Source organism: Lathyrus oleraceus, chromosome 5 (genome assembly GCF_024323335.1).
Source record: "Lathyrus oleraceus cultivar Zhongwan6 chromosome 5, CAAS_Psat_ZW6_1.0, whole genome shotgun sequence".
Classification (NCBI taxonomy): Eukaryota; Viridiplantae; Streptophyta; class Magnoliopsida; order Fabales; family Fabaceae; genus Lathyrus; species Lathyrus oleraceus.
Genome location: NC_066583.1, coordinates 633,616,062 through 633,637,950, shown reverse-complemented (window position 1 = coordinate 633,637,950; position 21,889 = coordinate 633,616,062).

The window sequence follows — 21,889 nt, the reverse complement described above, 5'->3', positions numbered from 1 at the left end:
ATTAAACGTTGTGGAATTGATTTGAGGATGATGAGTGTTTAGATTGACGAGAACCACATCTCGAATCTTAACTCTCAGGAGCTCGTGGACTACATCCCATTCCTTTCATCCATTTTATTGAAAAAAATGTTGAATAGTGGTTAAGTATTTTTGATTTTTGATTAGGAAAATGGATTGACGTTGGATCAATCATTTGATTAACGATTGCAAAAGAGTTTGATAGAATGGTTTGAGAGTTTGAAAATGGTAGAAATGGATTGTTTGAGAAATTGGGAATGATAGAAATGAATTGAGATGAAAGGTTTGAAATTGATGAACTTTTGTCTTTGAGAAAAATACTCAACGTTGCATCGAGTTTTTATTTGTTCTTTTTGAAAACGATTGATTTTATTCTTGTGTTAGAAATTAAACTAAACAAATCAATCAAAAAATAATGCGATAAAATTATTACACGTCATGGAAATGGGGATACATTTGCCGAATGAGGATATGCGATAATGAAATGATTAAAGCAATATCCAATCAAACAAATGCAAGCAAGTGAGTGTACGTGCACTAGAAAGAGTCTCATTGTAAAAAGGCCCAAGAGTAAGTCAAAAGATAGGATATAGCAACACATGTCATATGTACAACACATGTTCATCTTAATCAAATCGAAAGAAGTAAAACAAAATATGGGACGTGCACAGATTAAGATTGTAATGCAGAGATGTGAATTAATGTCACATAATGCAAGGACGTGCAAGGCAAATGGAAATGGAGTTCGAACTTGATTTAAATAACAATGATGTTGGATCATTGTTTGTTATCATGAATCAAAAGAAATGCTAACGTGAAATGTATAATTGCAAAATGGAATAGAATGGGAATGAACTCATGCACTCAACCAAATAAATTCATAAGGTGAGGTTTAATTTGTATGGCAAAGCAAATGGTAACAAAACCGCTGTAATGTAAATCTCACAGTTGACAATTAAAACAAACGAAAAGTCAAGAAATGCACACACTAATTAATGTGCTCAAAGTCGGTTTGTGTGTATCGACAAAAAACGGAATACCGTACGTAAATGGTCATAACGCAGCGATATACAATCAATATATCAAAAATATCGAATCCGCGGATAAAAATATGATTTTAGCAATGAAAATAAACCAAAGAACAGAACAACCACACATGCATATTATACTTTATTGTTCATCAATGTCGCGGAATTATAATTATCGTAATCGAAATACAATGGAATTTAAAATAAATATAAAATGAAATTAAAAAAAGTATAAATAGAAAAATCTAAATGGACTTTAAATTAAATGCTCCATGCCCAAAAGTTTATAAAAATAACTTGATTAAAGTAAATTCAAATAACAACAAAAAATAGTAGAAAAATAAATGATGTGTATCCTACAACAGTTGAACCCAAGACCCGAAGGTTACAAGCTAGATTCTCAACCAATTCAACAATTATACACATCTCAATAAACCATGGCATCGAATAAAAAAAAGGGAAACAAATGAAATAATGGCATAAAACAAAATAAAAGCTTCAGTAAAACATACATCAACCAAATGGAAGAAATGCATCAGTAGTAACATGAAGGGAAAATGATAATAGTTCTGAAAACAATTTCTAAAATCAAAATCCAAACCACCCGAAACATGCTTCTTCATGGTTCAAATGATAGTGTTCATTCACTTCTTAAATTCCAAGTGCCAAAATGCAAACAAAATCCAAAATCCGCAAATGCAACATCGAAACAGAAAAAAAACGGACATGAAACGAGCTATGCAAACAACAAACTAAAAGACGTAACATGAACACACGACAAAACCAAGATGTGACCATTACCAAAAATGCGAAAATTATTAACGCGGGGAAAACGAGTAACTGCTGCGATGAATGTGTTGTTGTTATTGCGAGTTGCTGTAGTGAACTCGCTTGAACGCAATGCCGAAACCGCTCTGCACCCGCCATTCTGGAAAAAAAACTAAATGAAATTTGCTATTCAAATCCTCTGCAAATCGCTTGTAAACTTGCATAATCTAACCTTCACAATCATTTGAAAGTGTCGCGACGAAACCGAACTTTATTGTTTAATCTCTTCACCGGCATGGAACAAACATCGTGCTTATCATGATTATTAGCGGAAGGAGATGGTTGTAGCAGTGGTTATTGGTACTGTTGTGGTATTATTGTTGTGAATTATGTTAAGACAAAATCACGGTCGAAGGAGCACACGAAAGGGTGGTGGCACGCGAAGGTGGAGGAAGGTTTGGTGTTGTGGGTTTTGACGATGATGATTGTCATACCCCAATTTTGGATGGGCATTTAAAAAACTTTCATACATCTAACTTTATTTTTACTTTGCATCACCTGCATAACATAACATGTCTTTCACCATGCATAATGCCTAAAATATCAAGCAGAATAAATTTTCGGGTCTACAAACATATCAGTTAAATCGTTTCTCAAATATACATAAAATCAGCGAGCGAAAAACTTAAAGATCAGGCTTACAGGCGCCAGTTTTATTAATTTACGTTTCACGTAGTTTAATCAGGCGTGCTCGTTTTATTTTTCGAATACTTTTTTGATCGCATTTTGATTAGCTTAAGCCTTTTCAACCGATCATTTTCCACTTCAAAATGTAACAAAAACATGTATGTTTCCGAGAAGTTTATTTCGTGCAGATCATTTTCGCACATTCAGTTTAATTTTTTGAACACTTTACGTCCGATTTTTATCCATTTTTATCCCTTTTATTTTTAGTCTTTTGTCATTTTATTCAGGATAATTAAATAGAATTTTCTACAATTTTATTTTATTTTTATCATATTTATTTAGAAGGCGAGAATTTTAGTTATCTTAATTGATTTGACATTTTAAATTAATGTGTGTTTCTTTGATTTAATCTGAATCATTGACTCCAATTAATCTAAGGCTCACATTTGCTATCCATGCCCATTTCCATCATCCAATCAAAAATCAAATAATAAATAATATTAATAATCAAGAAAATTAGAAAAATAAAAAAAAAATCTTCTCATTTCCAATGACCGGTGGCCATGCGTCCCTCTCACGTTCCATTCCTCTCATTTTGTTCTGTAGAATAATATCTTCCACCCTCTCCAACGTCTCATTATTCTTGGCCTATCACAAGGAGACACTTGGTCCACCCAAGATGAAAAAATGGGTTTTTTCACTACCCACAACCAAATGAACCCTCATAAAAATGATTTTTACCATCCTTCTCTAAAAACGGTTATTAATGATTCTTTTCCACTGAGAAAAAAATCACGTCTTACTAGACCCACTAATAAGACTCTCCCTCACAAAAAAAACTGTCAAATACTCTTCTCTCTCACATTACAAAATAGAATCTCTCACTGAGTAACAAAAACACATATTTCATTTTTCTCCTTTCTGCTTCAAAATACAATTCCTCCACCGCTGGTTTCACTCTCTCTTCCATCATGTAAAATCCACCATCAATAAAACCACGACCTCCAATCACATCTGTTTCAACTACCTAACCATACAACCTTCATAGCATTCAGTCTGTGCTACCACCACGCAAAACTTCACAAACATCTTCGATTTACACGATGTAGTAAACAACCTACAAACCCTTTTAAACCTCCGCCCTATGATCCATAAAAAGCATATCTTCACCCTCAACCATCACAATAACATTCTGCAGATCTGTACACAAAACATCCTGCAGAGTCCCATTTCTTCAACACCTTAACCACGTTTTGCTTTCGCAACAATGAACCCTTAAAGTTAATGATAACTTGGTATTGAATTTTGTTGCTTGTGTTTTTTTTCCGTTATATTCTTTTGAAATGATTTGGTTTCTGAATTTGATTATTGGAAGATGGTGAAGCCGGCTAAGTTATATCAGCAAGATATATTCGGTGTTCGTTGGAACCATCGAAGGATCGAAAATTGCAAAAGAGACCTAAAAGATTAAACCAATTCCTATCGCACCATCGTCTCGGTAACACCCAAACCAAAGTTTCTTTTACGGTCTATTATGTATAGTGTGTATCATATTCAATTTCAGTTTTGATGTAATGCTTATGTATGTTAATGAGTCTTTCTTTAGTTTTGGTCATGTTATTTTCATTTGTTTATCTCTTAAGAGCTGAGATTTTGTAAAGAGGAAGAAAGGTAAGAAGAGAAATAAATTAGGTTGAGAGTTGAATTGTTTCCTCTGGTTTTCTTTCGTTTGGTTTTAGTTAGTTTTTCAGTTATTGTATTTCGTTTTCTTTTTAGGTTGTAGGTCGCTACATGTATCTAGATTGTTGGATATTTTTGAAGGAGTAGAGCGATCTAAAACGCAGCGGAATTTAAAATTTCTCCTTTAGTGATCCTTACGAATGGGCATGATCAGTGATAAAATCATTACCTCTTGTGGCGATTGTAACCTTTGATGCAGATCTACGGAGTGATCACGAACGTTGAACGATGACAACGCCTCTACTCAGTCCACACGAACGGATTCCTTCAATCTCAGTGCTAGCTGTTACGAATGAAGGCTTTGAGTGAGAGAGAGAGAGAGAGAGAGAGAGAGAGAGAGAGAGAGAGAGAGAGAGAGAGAGAGAGAGAGAAACGAAATTGCAACTGCTCAAATGCTTCTACACAAGGGTTCTATTTATAAAACCACTTGTGTGGGCTGCAAGCTAAAAAAAGCCCACTCAAGTGTATGTGGCCCATATCTTATAATATGCCAAAATCACTTAAGCGTGTGGTACCTTACCATATTTTGTATTCTACTTAAGTACACCATACCTTACGATGTTCTACAATTCACTTAAGTGCGCCGTACATTACGGTATTCCTTAGTTACTCTATCTCTCATCAATCCGTCATTTTGTGTGTGACCCTGTAGGTTTTCGTGGCATTGACAATTATATTAAATCACATATTTAACATAATAAACAGTGAGCGGTATCTAACAACACATCACTGCTACCCAAGACACGAAAATGTCATGTGATTAGACAAATCCTTTTGTGATAATACTTATGTGTACAATTACCCTTTTGCCCTTATGTCTATATTGAACACAAGGCATAGACCGTGTCATCCTTGTCCAGTTCAATATTGGGCCCATAAACATTTATCCTGTTACGCAGGATGGACAAATTCCATCTAGGTCACTCATGTCCCTTAGCATGCTTCGTGGAGTACCCATCAACTGTCTTTATGGTCATCCAGTTACGGACAATGTTTGATCAGCAATAAGGCACTCGACTCTACATCTAGGGTCCATAGTGGTTTCAGGTCGAAGGGTGGTATACACCATTATCACCATGAGAATAACTTATGACACTTTGCATAACATTCTATATAGTATTCTCATAGCGGGTCAATCTAGTATAAATATTACTCTTAATATTCATACCTATGTTTAAGACTTGATAACTCCTTATCCATGATCCATGAGATGTGATCATCGGTCTATATACATAATAGTCTTAATGCTCTAATGTTATCCCACTTCACAATAAAGCTCGACTATGGATACTTTAAGAATAGTGTCCTTATGTTTAATGTGTTCTCATGATTAAGTCACACTTGATACATTAAACGGATTATCTATTCTAGGGACTTTATTAGACAAACATAATAAAGAAAAAACCTTTTATTATTAATAAATAATTCGATACAAGTACCAAAAGTATTGGCCTCTAGGGCTTACACCAACAATTTTATCATTTAAGAGTCAAATAAGTATAAGTATTGTTTACTGATTATCATTATTCTCCTCTTAATTTTGTTGCTAAGGCTCATAAACTGTTTTGGCCCCTCTCATACGTTATAAGTGATTTGTTTACTTCTTTAAATATTTTGTTATGGTTGGGATTATTTCGATTATGTTGATGCAATAAACTTGTTTTCGCATTTAGGCCGAATTGGTTATTTGAGAATCGTTGTTGATCATTTTCAATGTAACCCATAAACAGTATAAATAAATTTGTGTTGTTGATGTTTGATTCTCTATTTCACTTAAATCGTATTTTAATCGACAAATTCGACAATGTTATATCGTTATGCCGCCGAATTTTCAATACATTGATAGAATATTTTCTCCGCGTTAAGATTTTGCGTAAGACATTACTCATGTTGTCATTACGCGCAAACCAGTTTTTGAGCATATTGTGGCTAACTCCCCTCGATTATTTTAAATTCGATCTTGTTGCTTATTCTTTGATTAAATTAATTAATTAATTAAAGTTTTGTTTAATTAGATAATTTTGTTAATCAATTTTAATTAACTTAATTATTTGATTACATTAATTTTTAATCAAATAATTTTGATAACTAATTTTAATTAGCTTAATTAGGTGGTTTAATTAAATTTTAATCAATTGATTTTGATAATTAAAAATTGATCGACTTATTTCAATATCTATTCAACAATCATTTTCGAACCATCAATTCGATTTCATAATCGCTTCAACTTCAAACCATTTTCATTATCCTAATTAAACAATTTCACTAATGCGAGTACTTGATCCAGTGTCAAGTACTTCCTTCGTGCGATTCAAATTTCTTCCATATTAAAAGCAAAATATTAAACCCTTTCCTTAACCAGACACAAAAGAAGAAGGTTCTTGGAGTCTCACATTCCTTGAATCTTCGAATAAATGCTATCGAGGCACACGTCTTGAGCTAGTCTTTTATTCAGTCTTTCGTTTCTAAAAAAACCTAATCTAAACTTGGACGAAAGGAGGGGCCATTAGAGTCTAGCATTCCGGTGGAACCTTTGAACAATCTCTTGAAAGTTCATCGTCTATCAAACAATTTCTTAAATACATTGAATGAAAAATGTATTATTGGAGTCTAGAATTCCGATAATATCCCGATGAATTGGTCCTAAGGCTCACGTCTCGTTCTCATCAAATATTCGTCATTCTCTTAAAATCACTCAACATGACTTTAACCTAATTACTTGCCCTTGTGCGATCAACAACTTCTTTTCAGAAGAATATTTGTCTAATTGATAACGCGAAAATACATCGTATATTTGCCTTGATTTACACTCAAAAATCGTACCACTTTCATTTATATTCCGATTATTTCGCAAGTGTTTGAGTTATTTTTGAAGGTATTTCAATTCCCATGTTTAAATGAGCAAAGTATAGAAAAGGAAGGAAAAGAAGAAGAAATAGAAGAGAAAACAACAGAAAAGCAGAAAATACAAATCATGTGCATGTGACGACCATCACAAACCCTGTCACGACCGTCACGCCCTGGGTGTCACGAATGTCACGCCCTGGGTGTCACAAACGTTACAAGCCCATCACGAACATCACAAGGCCAAAAGCAACGTAATGGAATTGTTCAATAGAAGTGATCCACACGCCCATTTTTCTCGCTCCTCGGCCCACTTTCCCGTGAATTTCTCACTCAACCAAGTCACCCTTATTTCTCTCAACTGCAAAGACCAAATGGAGAATATAAAAGGATGGAAGTTGAAAACCTATGGGCACGCTTGATTTTCCTCTCTGAAGCCAGATTTCAAGATTTTTCTCTGCATTTATTTTCCACAGCAATTCTGTTTTCTAGTATTATTTTTCTTCAGCAACATTGTTTTCTTTAACCGCAATTTGTTTACCGTTCCGTTCAGAGCTTTGATTTTTCCTTTCCCTTCCCGTTTTTCATTTAGCCAAAGTAGTAGTTTCCTACACTGGGGAACTACTGCAATTTATTTAATTTAGTTTAAATAATTATTTCGAAGAAGCAGAATCCTACCAACATATGGAGGACTGCTCAAGTACTTCAAGATTCAGCATATTCGATTAATCCAATTTCCAGGTTTTTATTCAATTATTATTGTTATCGCTTAATTATTATTATAATCATATTTGCTTTATTGTTAATATGTTTATGTTCGTCTGTGTTTGCGTTATTTAACATGTCTGGCTAAACTACCGGTATCGGTATGTAAACAATTTAATTAGACGGGATTTAATAATAATCGGTGTAAAACTTCTTTTCTCAAACAATCTTTCTGGCTGTGATTTTTAATTTAAATTTAATTAACTTTGTCACGAGAGTGAGAAGCTATTTAATACGGTTTTGCCACGAGAGTCGGAAATTAACTAAGGTGAGAACCGACAATCGCGAGAGTGTGAGGGTCGAGCTGGATAGTAAAAACTAGGCATTGATTTTAAAAACAGCGAGAGCACTTTAAAAGCAATTAGAACTTATTTTTTTTCAAAAATTATTTTTAACTTCAAATGGGACAGCGAGAGCGTACATTCTGACTTAAAAGTATAGTCTGAGTCAACAATCACGAGAGTGTGAGATAAAGTCTTTTAAATGAGTATTTTCTATTGAAAGATATTTGGTACTTAAAATATACACCTGTGACTTATCGAATCCCTGACGATTAATGTGTTGCATAATGATATCCCTCTATTAATATTTTCTTAAAAACTTAACTTCCTTTAGATTTAATTTTTGTTCAACCAAACCTCTAGAAAACATCTCCTTAGCTAAAACATAGTAACATCGATAACATTAGTTTGACCATCGGTCCCTGTGGGTTCGATATCTTTTAAAACTAAAACGACTAGACTATGCACTTGCCGTCAAGTACCCGATAGACTATATTTTATATACAGTCACAAGAAGTATCACTAATCCTTTCTATAGCGTACAAACTTGCATTTAAGCCTCTACCACGAGTAAGCAAGCCATGTTTTACCGTTAAAATGCGATCTAGACACGTGTTCAACCCTAACACACTCTAATCAAACTCAAACCTTCTCTCGTCCCCATGCGATTGAAACCATTTTTTCAAACAGACATTGTTTAGTCCCTTCTAACGCATGCACAAACAAGCGCTTAAGTCTCCCTTGCGCGAGCATACAACTAAATGTTTAAACTGCTAAAATATGATCAAACAAGATCCCTTCTATCGTAAAATAAACAAACGCTAAGTCTCCCATCTGCGAGCAAATAAGCCAATGTTTAAATCATTAGAATGCAACCTAAACATTCACCCTATAAAATAAATCAACCAACACTCTTGGCTACCAAGAACTATGTAGCTTTGAGTTCTCTGTCGCACCTGGAGATATGTAGGAGAGAGATTCACGTCTCGTCAAGCACTATAACAAAAAACATAAAAAAAATACATTTTTTCTTGCCCAGAACTACGTCGCTTTGAATTCCTCATTGTACCTGAGGATCCGTATGAGCAAGACTCACAATCTTGTCAAACACCATAATAAAAACATTCTTGCGACCCCTTTTTCTTTTAAACTCTTTTTATCATTAGAAGAAAACAATTAAAAATAACCAACATTCAATGGCACATTTAACTAAAAGGTTCTCGTTGAGTACAACGGACGTGAGGGACGCTAATACCTTCCCCTTGTGTAATCGACTCTCGAACCCTAAATTTTGTTGTGATGACCATTTTCTAATTATTTTGTAGTGGACATCCCGTGATAAAAATAAAACGTCTCAAATTTTAGAATTTTGGGAGAGGCCCCCAATGATTTGATGCCACATGTCACATGCTTGTTGGCAAATTAAAAATATGACTTTTCTAACCTTTCACTAATTAATTTGAATTATAATAAATAAATTCGGGAAATTAAACTAAAAAAATACACAAAAAAAATTCAAACCGAATGATCGATTAATTCTAATTAATTACGCCGATCATCTTGACTACAAAATAAAACTAAAAGGATAAAAAATGAATAGAAATCGGGCACAAAAGTGCTTAAAAAATTAAACTGAATGCACCATAATAATCAGTGTGAAATAAACTTCTCAGAAACGTACAAGTTTTTGTCAAATTTTGAAATAAAAAATACCCGGTTAAAAAGCTCGGGCAGATCAAAATGTGATCGAAAAAGTAGTCGAAAAAAATCAAACAAGTAGTTGTTTGCCCATTGATTTGACACACATTTGAAAATTTATTCAACCGATCTATTTGTAGATCCAAAAATTTATTTTGACTCATATTCTAGGCATTATACGGTATGAGATGCATGTTATGATATGCAGAGATGCAAAAGTTGTGATGAATGTATAGATTCGACGATTCAGGGCCAAAATTGGGGTGTGACAAACATGTACATTAACAACATGCTAAAAGGAGATATCTTAATGAATATTAATATTGAAAGAGGCATCATGCAAGATGTGATCATCTTTAGATGCAATTGTTGAACAATTAACTTCAAACATAAAGGGGAAGGGTTCTGAAGTGTTGTAAGAATGATTAATTTAAAAAATTATTTTTACTTTGAAAGCAATTTATGTTAATTTAGAGATAAAGCATCTGAAAATAGAAAGAATGAATTTAAGAGGAAAGTAAATATATCAATATAAATAAAAGAGATAGGGATAGAGAGATTGCACCATGACTTATAGAGGTTCGATTTACCACTTGGCCTACTCCTCTCCCCAAGAATTTCTTCTTGAGAGTTATGGATATGCATACGAACCTTATTCAAAAACATGAGAGATTTACATAGGATGATCCCCCGAACTAAACAGAGATTTTGAAGGCTAAGATCACAAACCAATTAAAGGTTTTAGAGGCTAATCTCAAAAACCAAATAAATATTTTTCTAGGAAAACCTCAATAACCAAACAAAGTTTTTACCATGACAATCTCAAATACCTAAGATATTAAACAAGAGAATCACACTCTTGATGAAACAAGATCACCAGTATAATAAAAAACTCTCTGAAGTACGTTTCACTCACAAGACACTAAGACAACTTTACTGAAAGAATGTAAGAAGTAGAAAAGAGGGAAAATTAGAAAAGGATAGCGAAAATATGAATTTTGGAGTAATTTGCAATGAGGAGAAACCTCTATTCATATTAGAAAACATAGCTCACAAAGGAAAATGTTATGTAGACTTTTAAATTGTCATAATCAATTATGTGTTAGGGCTAATAAATTAAGTAGTCTAAATATGGAAGGTTTTCAAATTATCAGTCACTAATCGACGATAAATTCTCTTAACAATTAAAGTGCATTAAAATGAGACAATCAATTAGTCATAGTGTAATTATCAATTATCTAGTGCAAATCACATTTCTACATTTTTGTTATGGCTAGTAACCAACTATTTACTTGCGTAAAACGTTTTCTAGTGATTTTATAAAAATAAAGAGACGTCAAAATTATTCATGTGTGTGTATGAGAGAGAGAGTATTCTTACTCCAAGAGTAAGTTATTAATTTTTACTCCACATCTTGACTATTAATTTCTTTTAATATGATGGCTCAAAGCAATTAATAATTAATAGTTATGTGATCAATATACTTTTGTCTCTTGGTATTTAATTATTTATTATTTTAAATCATTTGATTAAAAAATTTAATGGACAAGGTTTGGAGTAACAATTAGTGACTTACTCTTGAAGTAAGAATATCTCTTCTTTTATATATATATATATATATATATATATATTATTTTTATTTTTCTCTTAAAAATTGATAACATTAAGAGAGAAAGAGGAAAATATTTCATGTCGATGATCTTCTACCATCAATAAAACTAGATGATCAAGGACCATAATATTTTGTATACTGATTGCAATTATAATCCCCATATTATTACATTTATGAAATAATCCTCCATATTTATTTTCAACTATCAATATTTTTTAATTATTTCTGTTTTTTTACATGAAATGATCTTAATTCCTATTGATAAAAACATGATACATTTCTTTATTTGTTTTTGCAGGAAATGGAGCATCAATTTAACCCATCAAAAGATATTCAAAACCTTTTACTTATACTAGTTATTGTAATAACTGGAGGCCTAGTAGTACTTATATATATAGTTGTTAAAAAATATTTGGCCTTTCCATCTCGATCTGTGGCCCCATTACCAGCCAATATGTGATAACTAAATAGAGGAAAAGTTGGAAGTAGGGAGGTCTTAAAGAAAAGATTAAAAATAAGTGGTTGGGAAGATTAGTGTTCAACTTCCATATTTCTCTGTGAATTTAGAGTTCATTAATAAGAAATTTAGTTTCAAGGTTCCTTAACATCTATTCCAGGTTGTCTTCTTATTCAACTATGAGGTTCATCAAATGATATAAGTTATCATAATGCTCAAACTTTCTACAATGCCAACCATGTAGTGTATGATCAATCTGCATATATTTTTGTCCAATTATTACTTGAGATAATTCTAAATATTCAATACCTGTCTTTTAATCACAAAAAATTTGACCATACATCTAACAGTAATAATGCCTCTCATTTACCATTATGTGCATCTTCGAGAACTAAACGTATGTCATCTTATTTACAGAATTATATTTTCATTATAACTCTATCTAATTCAATCATCAAAAACTATACTCTATCCTATTTCTCACTAAATGTATTATTCTAATTTGTTTTAATCTTCAATATAATTACCATCTACCATCTATATATAACATCTCACATTGAACCTAAAACATATGTTGAGACTAGTTTATTTGAGTGTTGGAACCAAACAATGTGAGCTAAGCTTAATGCTCTTGAGACGACGTAAACTTATACACGTGTGGATTTTCCTCCAAACATTAAACCAATTGGAGGAAAGTAGGTCTAAGAGATCAAATATTGTGCTTATGGAATTATAGATATATTTAAAGTTAGATTAGTTGGCAAATGCTATAATCAAATTAAGAGATTGATTATTTTAGAGATATACTCACCGGGTGCAAAACTTACAACTTTAAATACAATTAGAGCCCTTATTAGATTTTATTAGATTTAATTCATATTTAAATTGTATTATTTTCTTAGCCCCTGAGTCTGTTAGAGGGTATTTTAGTATTTTATCCTATTATAGTAACCCTAGTTTTAGCTTATAAATAGGGTGTCAATCACTGTAACTTTTAATCATGTTTTGTAGCCGTCATTCTCTTAATAGAATATTCATCTTTCATTCTACCTTTGCACCAACAATTGGTATCTAGAGCTCCGGTTCAGATTCATTGGGAAACACGGGAAACACGAGTGAACGTGAGGTCTTGTGTGTTTGATTTTGATTCTTAGATTCGTGTTGAATCTTGAACAAAATCTGATCAGAATTTTAATTCTGTGGGTTGGGAAACACTGTGTGAGAAATCTGAGTGTACTGTGCAAGGTAGAAAGATGAACGGAAACGGCAACATGAACACCAAACTTCCAGTATTTGACGGTAAAAACTGGAATCGTTGGATGATCCAAATGCGTGTACTGTTCGGTGCTCAAGATGTTCTAGATCTTGTCACTGATGGTTATGTTCCGGTAGCAGCAGATGCGACGGATGAACAGAAAAACGCGCAGAAGGAAGTAAGGAAGAAGGATCAGAAAGCATTGTTCTTCATTCATCAATGTGTTGATGTAAATGTGTTTGAGAAGATTGCAGATTCAACGACAGCAAAGGCTGCGTGGGACACACTGGTTAGATGTTATGGTGGTGACGCATCAGTGAAGAAGGTGAAGCTTCAGTCCTTGAGAAAGCAATATGAGAATCTCAACATGAAGAATAATGAGAAAGTTTCTGAATACATCTCCAGAGTGATTCTGATCACTAATGAGATGAAAGCGTGTGGAGAAACTCTTTCTGAAGAAACAATCATGGAGAAGGTATTGAGATCCCTTACCTCTCAATTTGATTACATCGTGGTAGCAATAGAACATTCCAAAGATCTGAGCACCATGAGAATTGAAGAGCTGCAGAGCAGTCTAGAAGCGCAAGAGTTGCGTTTGACTGAGAGAACTTCTGAAAGGGAAGTAGAGCAGCAGGCTCTGAAAGCAACTTCTGATAGGAGGTATCAGAAGCAGTCAGAAGCCAGGAGAAGATCTGATGGTGGTCAGAAGTCAGAAAGCTCAACCTCTGATAGACAAAAGAATGCTCAGAAGGGAAAAGAGAAGTATGACAAGAAGAAAATCCAATGTTACTGCTGTAAGAAGTTTGGTCACTTTGCTAGAGACTGTTGGTCAAACAAGGAGAGAAAATCAGAAGAAGCAAATATAGCCAGAAGTTCTGATGACGAATCTGTGCTATTAATGGCCTCTGAATCTGGTGATATGGATCTGATAGACTGGTGGTATATGGACACTGGCTGTTCAAATCATCTTACTGGAAACAAGAAATGGCTGGTTGACTTTGACTCTGAAAAGAGGACAAAGATCAGATGTGCTGATGACAAATATCTTAATGCAGAAGGTATGGGAAATGTCAGAGTGACTCTGAACAATGGGAAAACAGCATTGATTCAGAACGTGTGGTATGTACCTGGCATCAGAAGCAATCTGATGAGTGTGGGACAATTAATTGAGAAAGGTTTTTCAGTTACCATGAAGGACAATCTTCTGAAGCTGTATGACTGCAATCAGAAGTTGATTATGGAGTCAGAACAGGGAAGGAATAGAACATTCAAGGTGAATGTCAGAACTGCAGACTCAGAATGTCTTAGTGCAACAAGTGCTGAGAAGGAGAGTGAGCTGTGGCACAGAAGATTTGGTCATTTGAATTTCAGAAGCTTAAAACATTTGAATTCAAAGAAGTTGGTACATGGAATTCCTGCAATTAAGAAGCCTGAAAAGTCATGCAAAGTTTGCATGGAAGGAAAACAACCACGATTGCCATTTGCGTCAGAAACTGCTCCAAGAGCAAAACATGCCTTGGGAGTTGTACATTCTGATGTGTGTGGTCCATTTCCAGTAGCATCGATTGGAGGGAATAAATACTTTGTGTTATTTGTTGATGAATTCACAAGAATGACATGGGTATCCCTTATTAAGTTTAAACACGAGGTGTTTGATGAATTCAAGAAGTTCAGAATGAAGGCTGAGAATCAGAGTGGTCAGAAGTTGAAGATTCTTAGAACTGACGGTGGAGGTGAGTATAACTCCAAAGAGTTCCAGAAGTTCTGTGAGGAGAATGGAATTGAGCATGAGGTTACTGCTCCTTATACCCCTCAACACAATGGTCTTGCTGAAAGAAGAAACCGTACTTTGCTTGATATGGTGAGAAGCATGCTAAAGGAGAAGAAGCTTCCTCAGAAGCTCTGGGGAGAAGTTGTTGCCACTGCAACGTATGTACTCAACCGATGTCCTACGAAGAAGTTGAAGGAAATAGTTCCAATACAGAAGTGGACTGGAGATAAGCAAAGTGTTAGTCATCTGAAGGTGTTTGGTTCTGTTTGCTATAAACATGTTCCAGAAGCCAGAAGACAGAAGCTGGATGATAGAAGCAAAGTGATGATTCTGATAGGGTACCACAGTACAGGTGCATACAAGCTCTATTGTCCAGAAACCAATAAAATTGAATTCATCAGAGATGTGATTGTGAAGGAATCAGAAGTTTGGAATTGGGATAAGTCTCAATCTGATTCTGATGTTAGAACTTCTGAAGAAAGGTCAGAGTTCAGAATTTCTGAGGTTGGAGTAAACTCTGACGTTGATTCTGACTCTGATAGTGATCCAGAATCTGATGTTCCAGACTCTGATGTTCCAGACTCTGATGTTTCAGACTCTGATGATCCAGACTCTATTGACCCAGACTCTGATGGTAATCCAGATTCTGGTGGCAATTCAGACTTTGGAAATATGCCAGAACCTTCAGATGGTCAAAGCTCTGGAGGAAGTCAACCATCTGAAGGTAGAAACTCTGAAGCTGAAGACTCTGAACAAGTTCAGAGACCACAAAGAGTCAGAAACATCCCCAGAAGATATGCAGAATTTGACATGCTGCAAGACACTGAAGTAGACTCTGAAGGAGAAGTTATTCAGTGTGCCATGTTAGTAGACTCTGAACCCATAAGTACAGAAGAGGCTCTTAAGCAGAAGCTCTGGCTGAAGGCCATGAAAGAAGAACTTGATGCTATAGAGAGAAACAAGACTTGGAAGCTGACAGAACTTCCAAAAGACAAGAAAGCCATCAGCGTCAGATGGGTTTTCAAGCAGAAGTTAAAGCCAGATGGTTCAATTGGCAAACATAAAGCAAGGTTGGTAGCCAGAGGATTTCTACAGAAACCTGGGCTGGATTACTCTGAAGTGTTTGCACCTGTAGCAAGACATGAAACAATCAGAATGGTGATTGCAATAGCTGCTAACAGGAATTGGCCTCTGATGCATTTAGATGTAAAATCTGCATTTCTGAACGGTCCATTAGAAGAAGAAGTTTACGTGTCACAACCTCCTGGATTTGTGAAAAAGAATCAGGAAGGGATGGTGTACAGATTATACAAAGCTCTATATGGATTGAAACAAGCGCCCAGAGCTTGGAATCAGAAGATTGATTCATTTTTCAAGAAGCAAGGTTTTCAGAAATGTGAGATGGAGTACGGTGTTTATGTTCAGCATACTTCTGAAGGAAATATGACTCTGGTATGTTTATATGTTGATGATATACTGCTAACTGGAAGTTCTGAACATGAGATAGCCAAGTTCAAGAAAGTTCTGATGAATGAATTTGAAATGACTGATTTAGGCAAAATGACATACTTTCTAGGGATGGAATTCAGATACTCTGAGAAAGGTATTATTTTGCATCAGCTCAAGTATGAATTAGAACTTCTGAAGAGATTTGATCTGAAGAATTGTAAGATTGCTGTTACACCTTCTGATACAAATCAGAAGCTGGATTCTGACTCTGATGGAAAGGATGTGGACGCTACAACCTTCAAACAGTTGGTTGGTTCTCTAAGGTATTTGTGCAATACCAGACCTGATATTTGCTATTCAGTTGGGATGGTTAGTAGGTTCATGAGTAAACCTAAGTGGTCCCATTACCAAGCTGCAGTCAGGATTCTAAGGTATATCAAGGGAACTCTGAAGTATGGAGTATTATTTCCATCTGGAAGAAAGGATGAGTTAGAACTTCTGAGTTATTCAGACTCTGATTGGTGTGGAGACAGAGTTGACAGAAGAAGTACGTCTGGGTACTTATTCAAATTTCTGGGAGGTCCCATTTCTTGGTGTTCCAAGAAGCAACCTGTTGTGGCGTTGTCAACTTGTGAAGCTGAATACATTGCAGGTGCTGTTACTGCATGCCAAGCTGTGTGGATTCTGAATCTATTGCAGGATCTGAAGATTAAAGTAAACAAACCTCTGAAGCTGATGATTGACAACAAGTCTGCAATCAATCTTGCCAGAAACCCAGTGTTGCATGGGAGAAGCAAGCACATTGAGACCAAGTATCATTTTCTGAGACATCAAGTTCAGAGGGGAGTGTTAGAAGTTGTACACTGTAGCACTCAGAAGCAGTTGGCAGATGTTCTGACGAAAGCTATCAAGACTGACCAATTTCTCAGATTAAGGGATGGAATTGGTGTTACAAGTTTTGATGGAATATGAATTAAGGGATGGTATTAGATTTTATTAGATTTAATTCATATTTAAATTGTATTATTTTCTTAGCCCCTAAGTCTGTTAGAGGGTATTTTAGTATTTTATCCTATTATAGTAACCCTAGTTTTAGCTTATAAATAGGGTGTCAATCACTGTAACTTTTAATCATGTTTTGTAGCCGTCATTCTCTTAATAGAATATTCATCTTTCATTCTACCTTTGCACCAACAGCCCTTACATCTTTCCATAATTGGCGTATTCATCTGATATATATGAATAATGTATTCCTACATGAAGAATTGCAAGATGATATATATATATATATATATATATATATATATATATATATATATATATATATATATATATATATATATATATATATATATATATATATATGCACCCGCACGCATCTACATGTATGTATATTTATACGTATGTATGTGTATATTTGCACTTGCGCCTGGGTAGTTACAAATATTTTTACAATGTATAGTTTTAATTTTGGGCTCAGGTTGCATTCCTTTATGCTGAGGCATGCTTTTGTGGTTCACTAACTCTATATGTCATCATATAATGGTTTAAGATTTTATAGTTTATTAGTTTCTTTTACCTTGCATTAGTTTGTCTCTAGCATTCATTATTAAATAAAACATCAGTATAACTATTTCTTTTACCATGTTATTTTAATGATTAGTTTCTTTTTTAATTCAAATAAATGACATGGTTTGAATGCTGCAATGTGTGAATGCTACTTATATATCCTCATTGTGCTTCTTAGAAGTGTTTCTGATGTATGTGTTGAGATATATAAGGATGCAAAGAGTATTGTGCAACAATTTCATAAATAAGATACATTGCATTATATTCCTAGTATTTATTATATTAATGCTAGTTTATATGTTCCATAAGTTATTTTGATTACTTATTATCATTTATGTTGGTTAACCTATTTGAGACATTAATTGTTATATAATTATTTGCATTAGAACACACGGTTTAGGATAAAATATTGGAACGAAAAGCTTATGAATAATGTAATTCACACTTTCTTCCTTCCTTTAACATTTTTACACTTCTTATATCATATATCTGTTTTCGATGTATTTGGTAAACAATCAAAAGTTTGAAAGTCGGTGAGATTAACTCAAAAAATCTTCAAAGAAATTTGTGCAAATAACGTGTGTGAACACACTGCGAGTGAACTAAATGTAGTATGACAAAAGACTTTAAATGAAGTTAAGTTATAATAAATGATAATATATAAATGCAGTAAATAACATTAAATGAAGTAAAGGAAAAAGTACATGTTTCATTTAAGGAGACAAAAAGATTAAAAAAGGATGGACGCAAATGCATACATGTTTCTCGCTCAATTTTTTTTGCTCTATGAATCGGGTACTCTAGTGGTATGGAGAGTATGTATGAAATTTTGTGACCTTTGAATCTATGTATGAGTCTGCTATTTATTCTATTTACAAAATAATCGTCGATGGTGGTTATGACCACTATGGGATTCGTTGCGTTTGCTCCACGTTCAGTTCTTTAGGTTCCCCACCAGTGCGCTTTCGTGTCTTCTAAGATGTTATCTTCTTGTAACCCATGTTGAATGGTAACTTCTTTTCCTCTTCTTCCACATCTTCACGACCTCTCGACGATAATTGCTCTAACATGTTGTCGACGATGCTCACTAAAGCTCCGAGACTTATGAAATTAGCAAGTCTTTCATACCGTGATGTTTGGTCGACCAGTCCCTTTGGTGGAATGAGGGATCCTGTCGATTGTCCCTCTCAAGATTCTTGACATGTTTCTGTCAACAGTCCTTTTTGATATTTTGGACGTATTTCCCAAGAATATGGGTTTTTAGGGGGTTTACCCCTGTGAGTCTTCCAAACCACATATCATTGTGTCGATGGCTCAGTCGAGCCTTCTTTGTTGGTTTTTGACGAATCCTCATTAATGCTTCTCTTAAAGACACTTCATTAATGTTTATTCAATAAACGTCTTTTCATTGACATTTTTGGTTGACTTTCTAATAGCTGAAAATCCAAGTGTAACAATATCATATTATTCATTCTTCCTTCCTAAAAAGGTGATCTGATTAGAAGAGACAAGTTTCAGCTTCAACTTTTGTCTTCTAAAATATAATCTTAGTTGTAAATATAGTTTAAGATTTTCTAAATAAATAAAAAAGTGTTTAGATCACAAAAATGCCATGTTTCACAGATGTTCTCAAATTTTGAATTGTTAGTGCTTAAGCACTTACGTGAGGAAGGAATGAGAGAGTTAGAGAGAGAATAAGGAAAATGAAAAGTATATTGTATTTTTGTAATCTAACAACATACATGTATTTATATACAAGTGCTTACTTGTATTACAAGTAATTAACATAACAAACTAAACTTGGATTATATTACAATATACCCCTTCATAATCCAAGTAACTAATCACAAACTATTTATAACTGATTTAAACTATTCCTAATTTATTAGAAGATACTCTTATACTTTTACAATATATTGATCACTCAGACACATGATTAGGAAAGCTTTCACACATTCTCTCTTTCACAACCTTGAAGTTTCAAGATACCTTTCTAGATTATCCATTGATTCATCACTTCATTCGGGACTTGACTTATTCTATATAATGAGACTAGATATTGTCTCTTTGATAAATTCCATCATCAGAGGTTGCTTGATCATAGGTCCTCAAGGATTCCACCAAATATCGCTTGGCATTAGGTGTTGTTAACATCAAAACCACCAAAGATCATCTTACAGACAACATTAAGGGATTGGAGTGATTTAATTCCCCATAACAAATAAACTCTAAGAGTAAAATTTACCCCCTTTTGTATTATCAAAAAGGAAAAAATACAAACATACACGAAGAAGAAGAAGATACATTTAGCAAATATTAATCCATGTATGATTGATTCAATAGTCCTAATTCAGTTCTTATGAAAAAAGATTTTTTTTTAAGAAGAGGTTTAGTAAAAATATCTGAGATTTGATTAAATGAATACACATGCTCAATTACACAATCCCTTTTTTCGACATGATTTGTTATAAAATGGTGCATAACCTCAATATGTTTAGCCTGAAAGTGGAATACAACATTTTTCGTGATGTTTATGGTGTTACTATTTGATGATTTCTCGACAAGTGTATTGATAATGTCGAAGTAATAAAAAGATCGAATCCACAAGGACTGTTTCTAACAAGATAATTTGTGTGCAATGTATAAAAACTAGTAAGGCAGGGGGGGGGTCAAGTTTCAGTGTGAAAAGTAAATAAGAGATTAAACAGCATTACAAAAGCGGCCAGGTTGCGTTTTAGAATCCCCTATTTCTCTATTGTTGATGCTTGATGCCTTGTATGAATGATCTTATCATTATATCCCCACGGTGAATTAATAAAACTGTTATAGTTTATTCCTCACGAAATAAATCGCTAACCATTACTCAGAGCTTTCTATCCCTAGCCCGCTAGCTTAAGCAGGGTTAGGCGATGTACATAATGTTAATTCCCTATGCCACTACTTGTGGTCTTCTATTCCTATTTAACTAGCGTAAGTACAACAATTGCCCTAGGTCCAACACATAGACTAATGGTCAGTATTCCCTATGTGCCAAAAATCAATTTAAAAGATTATCTAACATAAAAAGCATTAAGAACAATAAGCAATTGAATGGAATTATAGATCAAAAGGTTCATAAAAAGTCAAATCAACATAGAATCCAACAATATTGAAATAGGTTAATCATAACACAACCTAACCTAGAGGAGCTTATCTATTCATAATTCAGATAACAATACCATAATTGATAGATGAAAATAACATATGAATTCCTTGGAAGTAATGGTCTCCAAGGGCTTCAAATGCCCTAAAAATTATCCTTGACGCTCTCAAAATTCTGCTTTGCTCTCCAATTTTCGTAACCCTTATCAAAGTGCAAAAATTTCCCTTAAAAAGAGCTCAGAATGGATCATACGCGTCAAAAAAGGCCAGAAAAAGGAACCATCGTGTGCGCGATGACTTGGATTGGGCGCACGATGCAACTTTTATGGCCCTATCGCGCGCGTGATGCTGCACAATATGATTATTTCTGAAGCTGCATTATTTTTTGCTCCTTTTTCACTCAAATTTTCACTAAGTCCACAAATCTTCATACTTAGCTATTTTTTCCTCATTCTTTGATCTTTCTTCTTCATTTTGGCTCATCTTTCGCTTGTTTTGATTCGATTCTTTGACTAAATTCATGTAATGATAGACTGTCATCCTTATTGTAGCATTTTATCGGGATAATACCAAGATTACCTTCGTAATCACTTAGCTGATTTGTCATCACGATAATTCGTGCGTAAGAACTACCCTTGACAATGTAATCACTTAGCTAATTTTTCATGACAAAGAATTCATCTCAATTATTGAAAAATCGATGCCAAATGACCTGGAACGCGCCACTTTTTTTAAAAACTTAATCTTTTACCTCAGTTTTTCCCAAAACTGACATAACAAGTTTCTCAGGGTTTGAGCTTCGATTC